At 40.9% G+C, this 12,787-nt stretch overlaps 1 protein-coding gene across 6 annotated transcripts in view; it reads right to left on the minus strand.

The window, feature by feature from the left end:
- npas3 (neuronal PAS domain protein 3) overlaps nucleotides 1–12,787 on the minus strand; it is a 248,842-nt gene that overhangs the window by 204,312 nt on the left and 31,743 nt on the right. The gene's annotated exons all lie outside the window — the stretch shown is intronic.

The following is a 12,787-nucleotide window of genomic DNA, read 5'->3' on the forward strand; positions in this document are numbered from 1 at the left end:
AACTAAGACATTAAACATCTATTATAAGGCAGTTAACCCATTTGTGTATGCAAATGTAGTGCAGGGGATTGGTGTGAAACAGCAACGCTGACAACAAATAATTTAAATTTTACATGTAATTGCAGGTTTCTGATAATACTAGATCTGGCTCAGCAGAATACAAGTAGCCTAGAGGTCCAGAACAAGTCTCCCTGCTCATTTTGTTGACAACCTTTTAATAAAACATGCCACCTCAAATTCTTCTGAGACCCACAATTTCCACAACCCGATTTGCATCGCTGGTAGCTATAGTTCTAAAAATATGCTGCGCTAACCACAAGGTCTGCAGCTCACCTTAATTGTGGATTATATGGGGGGGGGGGGGGGTGCAGAGGATTTAGAGAGAGAGAGAGACAGAAAGAGCGCTGGTGGCCCAGGGCACAAAAACCAAGCAAACATGGCAGATCCACAAAGCTGACAGCTGCTTTGATGATTTGTGGAACTTTGAGGGCTTGTGTCAAAACAACATCCAGGACCAAGAGACAAACCTCTTTTGGCATCCAACTTACACTGTCTGTGTGTTATTCACACTTACTCTTCTCTAAAACTCCTCACCTGACTATTATGTAACGCACACACACACAAGCACACACCTCCTTGGGGCTGTTAACAAACCTCTGAATGTTTGATCTTTGACACCTCAAATCATGTTTTAAGCGCTAAACGGCGCAGCTGCGTTCAATTAGTGAGTGTGCGTTAGCTGTAGCCGCTAGTGAGGGAAGCTTCAGTGTTTGGCAAGCGCTGCCTGCCCTCTGGTGCAGGGTGGAGCGGGGCTCTAATGGGACACAGCCGCCACGCCTATGCTTCCCCACAGAGCTGTGTGTGACGAACTGTGACTCTGTGAGCGCGTTTATGGGAGGAACTGAGCCTTTCTGAGTTGGTTTACATATTTATCCATATATACTAAGATATGGATATCTGTGTATGTGGGTAAATGCATGTAATGCTACTGAGTGAAAGTTTGTAATCAGGGTTTTCCAGTCTGGCTGCAGATAAATGTATAAAATAAGGATGCATAGATCCGGTTCTGATTTCCGTTATTCTTCATGTACATATCAGCTGATGCCAATCCATAAACATTCATAAGATATAAAAAATAACATTTAATTTCAACAGGTTACAAATGCAGTAAAATTATGAAAAAGCAGAACTTTACCCCGTAACACTGAGTCGCCCAAGCGCTCTGCTTTTCTGGAGTTCCATTAATACACAATCAAGTATCAGTTTAAAATATTGGTCAAACCTAAACATCTGTACAATGCTGATCTTTTTTAATCCCCTAACACGCCAAGGCTTATTACACACTAATGTGTTTTTGGCAATAACTACAGGGACTTCTGTTGAAACTGGTGGGGCCATACTTTGGTAATAGAAGTTTGTAATAACACTTTCAGCCCGCCGGCGGTGCATAGGCTTTTTAAAGGTACCAAAGGCATCATATTTTTGACACAAATATGATTGCAATATCACCATATATCCATATACAGGAGGATTCTAACATGCTAGTCCTGTGCAACTTAGGGAAGCTAGGGAACTACAAAAATTCCATGTGCTGAGAATGGTGAGGGAAGCTGTAGATGATTCATAAATTACTCAGAAATCTGCAAAACATCCACAATTAAGTTAAAATACAAGCTAGGAAGCTTTGCATTTCAAATGGGATGAAATATGAAAGCAGATTTGACACAAAAAAATAAACAGGTCATTCCAGTAAATAATTTATCGTTTGATATGTTCTTGCTACACTGCCCAAAATACTTGAAGAAATGAGTAAAACATAAAATACACTTTGGGGTTTACTAACCTAAATTCCTGAATGGTACAGTATATACTGTGCTTTTGTGTGTGTGTGTCTGAGAGAGAGGAAAAGAAGTCTTGTTGACACAGTGATGAGGTGGGCTGGCAGGCTCCTGACAGTCAGCCCTGAGAGACTGCAGCACAGACCCGCTGATCACAGCCCTGACCATTAACCCTCCAAACTCAGACTACAGCTGTACATCACTCACACCTCCACACAGTGCCATTATCTCCTATCATAGCTGGCAGTGCACAATGAAAGATTCTCAGTATGTGGGGGAATTGCTTTTGTCAAACACTCTTCAGTAATATGAAGAAACATCCCATTACCAAAGCAACCTGAGTCCTGCAGAGACCCTACTCCTATAGGCATAGTATCCAATGTACAGTATTTACACTGCAACCTTGGTCTACGACAAGCCTTAACTAACCACAGAACACTGTGTGCCGAGAGGAAATGCCTCAACTTGGGTTGATAAGATACTAGAGAGTTGGCTTTAACACTGATACTGTTATCATGTAATTAACTTATGACATAACTAAAAAATGAAATACAGTCTTATTTAATGTATCATAGGAAGACAATATAGTCTAACATTTATTATACTACATAAAACAAATATAAATTAGTTTGAACTTACTAACTAGTTCTAACTAGAACTGACCAATTTGCATAGTGCATTAGCCTTCACTGCAGACCTGCAGAACAGACTGCTATAGCATTTTACAGTCTGAGACGTATAAAGTGTTCTCTGCATGGCCTGGTTTTATAATGGCAGTTAATCTGAGTGGTGGAAGAAAAAGGGGGAAAAGCAGCAGGGCAAAGCTTGTCTAAGGGACAGAGACAGTGAGCTTCCCGCTCTATCCTCCTCTCACAGTAGGGAACTTCCCAATCCTACACTGTTAGAGCCATCCTACAATAACCACTCCACCATCCACCCACCCATTAACCAGCGCTGATAATAGTGTCATTGCCCATGCCTCACGACCTATGGTGTGCAACCTAGCCTAACTGCTGACTCTGTGTGGATAACGCAAGCAGGCTTTTGGCAAAGGAAACCGAAAGTAAACCTTACGCACAGGGCAGGGCTCTAACTTGCACACTTCTTTCTCTTCTTCTCTCCATCTCTCATCCTCTTTCTTTCTGTCTATTAAGGGAGCAGGCGTGGAATATCGGGATGGGATTTGCACACCCTGATGAGGCCGCTTGTAGAGGAGAGTGTGGAAAGGAAAAAACTGGCAAAAATACAATACTACAAGACCCCACGTTTTATCCGTCTTTCCTCCCTGCCAAGGGTTTAGTCCTGCCCCACTTCCTCATACTGTTTTGTATGAGCCAGCCCAGGCCTGTGAGAGTCAAAACAGAGCACATCAAACAGGCTGCGATGCAATAATCAAATAAGCTTAACCGCTTACTACCATAACTGAAAGGTTAAATAAGACTCAAGGGGTCACAATATGCATTTTTCTGATGTATTCCAACTTCCTCAGAAAAAATAACAACAAGAAAATTATTTCCATAGCAATACAACACCAAGTGTACACGCAACCCTCTAAAATCTGTATGTTACTGTAACGTCCTGTAGCTTAGCCTTGTCTTTAATTACAGGAGGACATGAGTCATGTACCACAAATTACAGTAACAGTACCATATCTTCAGTTAAGTGACAGTATTCTGTGCTGTGCAGTGTCGATCTTGCAGACATGAGGCAGATATCTCACTCTGCAGGCCATTACGGCCCCCATTCCCTCACACAGTGAGACACTATATATATGAAGACACTAATTCATATTTATGGCCCAAACAGAGCCAGCTCTGTCAGCCTGCACTCAGACAACTCAAGGCTTGCCTGCCATACCTGAACAGAGAGGAGTCGACTTAGCCGTGAAGTGACAGGAAGGCCACCCTGCCACCAGAGGCCTATACATTTCCATAGCCTTTCAAAAGGCCTGCGTGGCCGCTAAATCACTCAAAACTGCCTATTTTTGCACGGCCCCCAGTTAGCGGCCTCCCCCCATGCTTACTCAAAAATGAACTATTTAACCCCTTCACAAAGAGGCTGCTGCTTTTCTTTACCTTTCTTTAAAGGTTTTCCCTCCTTTCTTCCTTTAATTTAGTGAATATTTTTAATGCGTTTTTAAATAAAGTCAAACTTAATATTCAACCAGAGCTTATCACTGTTTCTTTGCAAAGCAGGCCATAAATATTAATGAGGGGTTTCGTGCGGACCTGAAAGAGCCGGCTGTGCATCGTCTTTCTCTGTTAAGAAAGGAGGGGGGTTTATCACAAATAAAAACCCCTGGGTAATTTTTCACAGAAATAATTGCCCTGCATGTGGTAAATGGTGTTATTTTCTGGTATTTAAAACTTTGGCAGGGCTCCCTATGTAATGATTTGCTGGCTGTGGCTAGCTCTGGCGCTCAGACAGTGAGAGGCAGGCCAGGCGTGCAGCAGACGGGGGAGTGTTAAGCTAACTGTGGCTATTCAGCTGGGAGGGGTTGTGAGAAGGTGAGGGAATGAAAAACAGGGTTGTCCATGTCTTGACCAATGATACATTTACAGCATCTGCTCATGTTCATATTAAGGCAGCCATCACCCATTTCCTGTTTCAGACATTTCAGGCAGTGAATTTTCAATAATAATAACAACTAAAAAAACACACTGACTGGCAATATATTCTTAGTTAGAGTGAGGCTATAGACAATATTCTTTGGCAACTATTACTATGCTTTAAGTCTTACAACCCAAAAAATAAACTATATTCGTTCTAGACCCAGATTACTTTTACCTATGGATGTTCCGACATTTTAAAGGGATTTTATGTATAATTAAATGTATAAGCTGTCAAAGATTCTGAGTGTTTTGGTGCAAAACATTTAATTCTAGAGAAACTCATGACATTAAATGTTTTAATGGCTCTAAAAGATACATCACAGAATATCATTATAAGAATATATATATACAGAGAGAGGTGCTGTCTGATGACTGAGGTATTGATTTCTGATAGTTGTGTGATTTTTGGCCTAAACAAATGTGCATTCATGGTAAATCAGTAAAATCCCACCCTAACTACAATTCTGTTATTAGATAGATAGATAAATAAATAAATAGATAGATAGATACTTCATTGATCAGGAAGGTGATAAATTGATAGATACTGTGTTATAATTTACACATAACAACTCAAGTAGAAGACTCATGTAGGTTCACTCGTCAATTTGGTTCCTGGGCCTAATCACCATGCATTTACATAAAAGCACTCTGAATAATCTTAATGATCTAATTTTACATCTCATCTTATCTGGTTACCAGCAAACATCAGGTTGAGCCCAGAATGCTTATTTCAGTAATAGTAGTTCAAACAAAACTGACCCCACAGTAACCTACTAAAACATTCTGCTAGCCAACAAGGGCCACGAGCCATGTCATCATTGTTACGGAGTGTTGTCTCTGTTGGGTAGCACTATGAACATAATGTTTTAATCTATCACACAGACATATGATACAAATCAGCCAATCAAATTCCATACAAATTACATTACAGAACGTCCTCTAACAAAACTAGGCCACCTCGATTAGTGCTTATGTCTCATCAGTTTGAAGAGGAATAATTTCATCACAGTACTGGTCGATTACCACAGGTTCAAACTGTCTACAGGTCTGCCTCTGCATGGTATCATCCTAAATATGGCAGAGCTTTCGCTGAGGGGAGAAGTATTAGTGTGAAAAAGATGCACTGAGAGCATGAGCGTTTTAGAATAAATGGGTGCACAGCCCCTCAATCAGGTGGTGAGACTGATGCCAGGGCCAGAATCATTACAGCATTTGTCAGCAGCACTGTTCTTGCTTGGATGGTGTACAAAACATGCAGTCTGGATCATGCGGTGAGGGCTGGTTTGGCTGAAGGCCCTGCAGAACACCAGGCACTACGAGCGAGCATGAGAGAGAGAAAGAGAGAGAGAGCGGCTGTGACCTTCGATGAATGTCACAGTAAAACACTGAGGAAATGAATCCACAAGGATGGAAAGAAGATAGAGGGCGACAGGAGAAGGGTAGGCTGGGAAAAAGAGCAATGGATGAGCGGTTAATGACAAGCTCAGGTCTGTGCCTTCTCTTTCATCACATCGCACCCGAATTAAAGTAATGTGATTCAAATCGCAATTAGTCTGAAAGTATTAAAATTTCGCCCTGTTCGTCCTCCAATCTGCACGTTCGGTCGAACTGCCAATTTGTTCTTGATTGAAGATCACGATCTCGAGTCACGCCACACCACTTATGTTGAGCAAATACTGAATCAACTACAAACCTCCCCAAACTTTGAAATCAGATGATTAGAACGTGTTTGCCTTGGAGAGGTCTCTTGCCAGAGCTTTATCATGCTGACCCCTCTGATTTTCATTAGAGATATCAATAAAAATGTTGTTTTGAAATGAAAAGTCCAAGTGTCTGGCGCTGGTGCGACTTTAATTTCCTGTTGGTTTGGAGGGTTGGGAGGGAAAACAAGAGTGTTGATAGGTAACAACAGCATCCTGTTATCAGGTGACTATCACAGCCACTGCCACGAGAGGTGGACACTGCCCAGTGGGCTCCTTCAATCTACTACATCACTGGAGCTCTACTGTTCACTCCCACAGATGATGGGAGCTGAGCCACTGTATCTGCAGTTGACTTGGCTTTTGCATTTCTCAACATTAAACTCATGCCTCAACCCAAAGAGAAAAGAACCGACCACATACCCACTGACACTTTGGAACATGCCCACAACTAACACAACTATAAATATTATACAACCTACAATCCTTAGCATTTTTACAGCATACTCAAGTGTTGAGGTAAAGCGGATGGTCTAGTGTGGTGGGTAATAATACTGCCATCCCCTTTGGCAGACTAGCATTGAATTCCTTGACAAGGGAAGCAAGCCACTCTACACAAATAAGACTCCTTGGGCAATGCTCCTAACTCTACATTCACTTACCTTACACTTACCAGATTTGGGCAAAATAGATCTGAAATTTGTTGGTAGTTCATTTTACATATACTATATCTGCTGGGTATCATAATAATACATTTGGCTCATTAATTAGCTTTCTTAGTTTAATTCTGCATGCTGACTTAAGGTTAGAAGATCTGTCCCTTCTGCTTCTGATCTTGATGTTGGCCTGCATAACACTGCCTATATAAAATAACTTGTTTTAGTCTTATCAATCTGATTACAGATTGTTTTTAACAAGTGTAGATGTTGATATATGTTGATATTTGATGTTGATGTACAGATATTGGGGCTGTCGGGGTGGCAAATAAACATTCTGCACCACTGCAAAAGTAAACAGCATTTAAAATGGAACCCTTTCTACACTGCCAAAACAGATTTTTAAGGGTTCTTTAGTAAAGCCTGCGATTCTATACAGAACCATGACTACTCAAAGTACCATTTGGCTTCTTCAGTTCTCTTTTTCGATGCGAGATACATGCTGTTAGGCCTACTTAGCTCAACTACTACTCAACCTACTTCATACTGTGTATCCCTGCATAATTCTTTACATAGCTTCATGGCTAGTTTGCAATTGCTTATTTTTACATACCTGTGCTAATAATAAAATAAAAAATAAAGAAGGCCTTGCACTTCACCAATTACGAGAAAGAGCTACACCAAGACACCATTATTTTGCATCTGTTGAGGAAGAACAAAACACTAGCATTCTCATTACAATACTATTTGCATCTGTGTAATATAAGAGATGGAATGTGACCTGAAATAATTCACTTCTCCATTTGTCATAAAAAATTTACATCAAATATGCCATAGTCATATTACAAAGGTAGCGGATTAAGATGACAGAGGGTGATTCATTCACAGAGAGGCCGGCTTAACCACTGATGTTTCAGAATTGCTATAAGGAGATAAAAGAGAGCTCACAATGTATCCTTCTTTCAACATTCAATCACCTCTCATCATTCTTTCAATTCCCTGATTCCGTTCCAACTGATCTAAGATGACTTAAGTGAATAAAACTCAAGGAATTTGAAAATAGCCACTCATTATGACAGCCAAATTGTACTTTGGGCCAGGAAATGGACAGATGTATTCAACTGTCTGTGGCAGGGAACCGAGCAGTAAATTTAAATGCACCGCAATGTACATGCTAATTAGCGGCAGAGCAATGGAATCCTGGCTAGCATGTTAAATCTGCTACATGACAGTATAATTTGACTGCTTAAAAGGATTATGCAAATTAGTCCTCATCACAGTACGGGAAGACTGAGAAAGGTGACAGATAATTTATCCATAATACACCTTCCATGGGTATCTGCAGGCAGTGCAGCTGGGCCAGGCACTCTTACATTGCTGGCATACCTAAAAGCATGTTTACCTGCCGTCTGATTCACACACTGTTCTTCATTTGCAAATGCCGATTTACTTCACTTATTTAGTTAGCAGTGCACTTCCGCTCTCTTTTAAACACTTTCCTTGACACTTTTTTTTATATTCTTCCATATTGCTGCTGTCATAACATCTTGTAACGTTGGTTTTATAATTCTAGGCTTTTTACTTATTGTAAGTTTTCTTTTTTTTTGTTTTACTCCATTAAAATTAAAATATACCTTTTCCATTTTTTGATGAAGAAATTAATTCTGGTTTAAATATTTATTTTACATTTAAGTCAGAACATTTTTGTCATTGTTAATATTTTGTTTTCTGAGATGCAGTGAAGTTATGCAGAATGTGCAATGATGTACATAAAAAGTGTTAGATCCACTTGTTCCACAACAGTTGTGTAACTTTATGTTCACAAAATGCAAATTTTTACATGATCTTTTTTTATCTTTTTTTGTCCCATAAACACTTATGAAGGAGCTTTGTTCTCATTGGCTGTCCTGTATTGTGGCTTGTTAAAAAAGCACTTAAAGCTAAAACACTCCCAAGAACTGCAATATCAATGGATGGGCTAATCTACAGTAGGCTGAATAGTTGGTATATAGGACTGCACAATTAATTGAACCTGACATTCAGAACCTGTAATCAATGTAATCTTGCTCATGTTCATTATTTTGTTTTTCCCACAGTTCATGGACCTTTCCCTTAAAAACTACTGTTTGTATAGTCACATGACTCTGCTCCGTCCAGCTACATGGAAGCAACATGGAGGAAAACTAAAACACTGAGCCAACTGAGCGACTTGAGCAGCTAATTGTTCTTTTAACAAAATCTAAGTAAAATGTAGTCATGATGCTGATTTGAGGTTAGATCAGCACTAGGCAGAGAGATGTAAATGTGTTGGTTCTTGTGAAATCAGAGAAACAGTGATTTAAAAACAGCTTAGTGTCCGCATATGGATTGTATGGAATGGGAACTTGGAACTTTAACAATATTCACGTTATTCTTTTTTTCAATAAAGTGAGGTAAATTCATTGCTCCATGATAGGAGCCTCTTAAAATGCCACTCTGTAATATATTCTGTGCCTATGGTGTGTGTGGATCCAACAGGTTAACATCGCATGCACCAGCAAAGACTCAGTAGAGGACTCACTACTACAATATGCATTTCATTTGCTTAAAGAGTACATACTACTACATACGACTGAACCACAGCACACAGGCCAGGCTGAGGTGCGCGCAGTTGGCGTAATGAAGAAGCAGAAACACACTGAGCTGTGTTTGCTATGTTTGCTCTGTCGCATTATCTCCCATTATGACTCTCTCTGTTTCTCCTCCCTGCTGGCCTCGCCTCACATTTTAACACACTCATCAAGATTTATATAATTTGTAACAAGTCAGTCAAATCTATACTAAGAAAAAAGCAAGTTATGGTTAGAGACAGGGTAGTAAATTGTTCCATTTTTGCAGGTAATCTAAATGCAAACTAGAAGCAACTTATCATGAGAATGGATTTTCCACCATCTGGTCAAATAACAGGGGATTTGTCTAGTGGCAAGCAAAGAAAGGAATGATGGGAGAAAGATTAGCAGGCAAGTCCTACAGTTGGCTAAAATGTATTTTGTGCAAACAAGAACAGATGACGCCTTAACAATTACACCTGTCAAAAACTCCAGAAAGCAATCCATCTCTCCGCAGCTCTGCTGAAAGCAGGCTACTTCATAGCAAAATGATTTTTTTTTAAACAATTGCTAGCAAACATTTTGATACATGACAAGCTGCGAAGTCACATTTCACTTTCATGCGTAACCAAACCCAAGTTGGGTTCTGCTGTTCGGTGATAAGTACAACAAATGCAAAGCGTCCTCGCGGAAGAGGGAGGAGGGAGATAGGAGGCGCTGTGTGGGGCTTTTTTTATGTTGCTGTTGAGACAGGGTAACAAAGCACGTAGTTTACTGGCCTTGGATGTGGTTTCAGGATCAAAGCCAAGCAGCTTTGCTTGTGCCTCTGTGGAACTAACGGCCTCTTGGCCTATGAAAGCACTTCTTTATGCGAGATTTCAATCGCCACTGAACACAATCAAAGAGGGGACTGTTAACTATTTATCTTGTCCATCTCTTTTTGGACATGGAACGATTCTCACAACATTACGTTGGCAAATGAAACTGTAAGGAAATGGATGGAGCAGATTTTAATTCACTGTTATTCTAGCCCCTCGGCCTCTTGTTGTTTTTGAGGTTTTGAGTCGTGTTCAAAGCGTATGGAGTGTAACAGAAGCCACAGCACCTTTAGAAGGGTAAAGTTAATTACTTCCCATTCCATGCTTTTGGTTCCGGTCGTGCTTGTGAGTCACTACAGCAACTGATCTTACATTTGCTCGAGCTTTTGCTTTTGGTCTGTGTCAGATAAAATTGATTTTTTAGAGGCGTTGGATAAAGGTTAGTATAGAACATGCATACAGAACGTGAGCACAAGTTGAGAAATATTGCACATTTAGGCTACAGGCCATAATAACATACGCTATAATCTACTACACTTAAAAATAAAGGTGCTTGAAATGGTTATTTGAGCAGTGCCATAGAACCAGTGTTTGTAATAGAAATGTATGAGAGTGAGGAACCTTCTAAAGGTCTGAACCTTCACTTGATATAATGGCTTTTTTTTACTAATTTAAAGGTTCTTCACATCTCTTCATGAAACCAAAAGTGGTCCTTCTATGCCATTGCTCAAATAACCGTTTGAAGCATCTTGATTTTTAAGAGTACCACTCCCAAGTCCAAAGGGTGTGCCCTGGGTGGCGTCCTCCTGTGCTCCAACACATCTCTAACCGACAACATTTTAGATTTTCCACAATACACAGATGACCGGGCCTGACTGGTAACACTGCAACCAATATATCATTCATTAAAATCTTTTGTTATTAAATTAGGTGACTAATATTAGAGGGATGATTTGAGAATTTTAGAGCAGCATACATTGGACACTTGATGCTATACAAGGCCAATAAGGTAATACCAAACCTACCTAATACATAAACACTGTGTACATTAGCCCTCTACCTCTAAAAAGAGATTTCTAACCAAAGCATCCACCTCTGAATACTCATCTTTGCCCTTCTAAAGTCTACAACTGACATCTTAATGTGTGCTCCATTTAACCAACGATGTACACACACAACTGCCCATTTATTTGCCAGGGTGCATACTGCCTTGTGGATTGGGGCGGCACTAGAGCAGCCTGTCACAAGTGCTTATTTACAGGCCCCAGGGCGCGAGAATGGAGCATGACCTCACGCGCACTGATCAATAATGAAAGGCATTTGTCCTTTCATGTGATGTATAATTATAACCAGAGCCAAGGTGAGCACGGCTTTTTCGGAACAGGAGTGGCGGTGAGCTTTTGCCACGTCAGTGCTGGCTTGTTTTATTCCCAGGCCCTGCTGTTCAAACCAATTGCGCTTCAACGTGAGAGCGGCAATCGGGGTCAGTGCGCAGGTCAGGAGGAAAGATATAGTGTATCGATTTCACGGCGGGGGCTGCGGCGGCCCGTGTCGGGGCCTGACGCTGCAGGGGTGCAGCAGCCCACGCCTCTGCCTCACTCCAATCAGAGAGCCAGGGGCCAGGGGTCAGGCCTGTTTCGCACCCAGTCATGATGAATTGGGCACTGCTGGATTCGACTGCGTGACCCCTCTGCAGTGGGCCCTGAGCGCACGGGACATGGCCACAGAGAGAGATTACACAACAGGTAAACATGTCTCCCCGCTGCAGCTCAGCACAAACATAAAAACAGCTCCCTTTCAAGACATGAATGCTCAGGAAACAAAATGGGGTGTGGCTGCACCCCTCCTGTTAAGCACTGGCTAACAATACGTTCACAAAAAGATCTTCATAATAATCAGTCTGAAATAAAGAGAGGTTGAAATGGTCATATAAAGATGAATTATGATGGAAAAACCCCAAGAAAAATAAATCATACATGACAACAATGTAGAATATGGGTCCTTAAATGTGTAGGCCGAAGTGGCATAAATCAATCAAATCTTAAATGATGAACTGCTTAACCAAATCTTTTGATTGTGAAGACGTCCTTATCACCCTGGACTCCAACTCCCCTATTAAAAGACGCAATTATTAATAATAACATACACTTGTGCAGATAAGAGCAGTATGTCCGACATGCCTTAACTGGAAGAAGTGTCTTTAAAAGAAAAGGGCACCACTATGTGCAGCTCATTTTTACAATATTATAAATCCTCTTCCCAGAGAATAACATTGAGGGTTTAACTCATGATCGTATGACAAATGACAGTGCAGCACTGTAAGCCTCTCTCATCCAACATCCAGTGCTCCTTTCTTGACTGCTTTACCAGTCCTACAGTTAACATTCCTGCAGCACTGCACCACAACATCTCCAGATCTGTGTGATCACAGAGCCGTTTGTGGGCTCTGACAGCACACTCAGTGAGTGCGTAAGGCGGGACTCAAGGATTTTTATTTGTGTATTGGGTTTAACCTCATTCCTAGTGAAAGGGGACAGGTCAGCAAGCTCTGTTTTTGTATGACTAACACACTGCT

Source organism: Salminus brasiliensis, chromosome 10 (genome assembly GCF_030463535.1).
Source record: "Salminus brasiliensis chromosome 10, fSalBra1.hap2, whole genome shotgun sequence".
Lineage (NCBI taxonomy): Eukaryota > Metazoa > Chordata > Actinopteri > Characiformes > Bryconidae > Salminus > Salminus brasiliensis.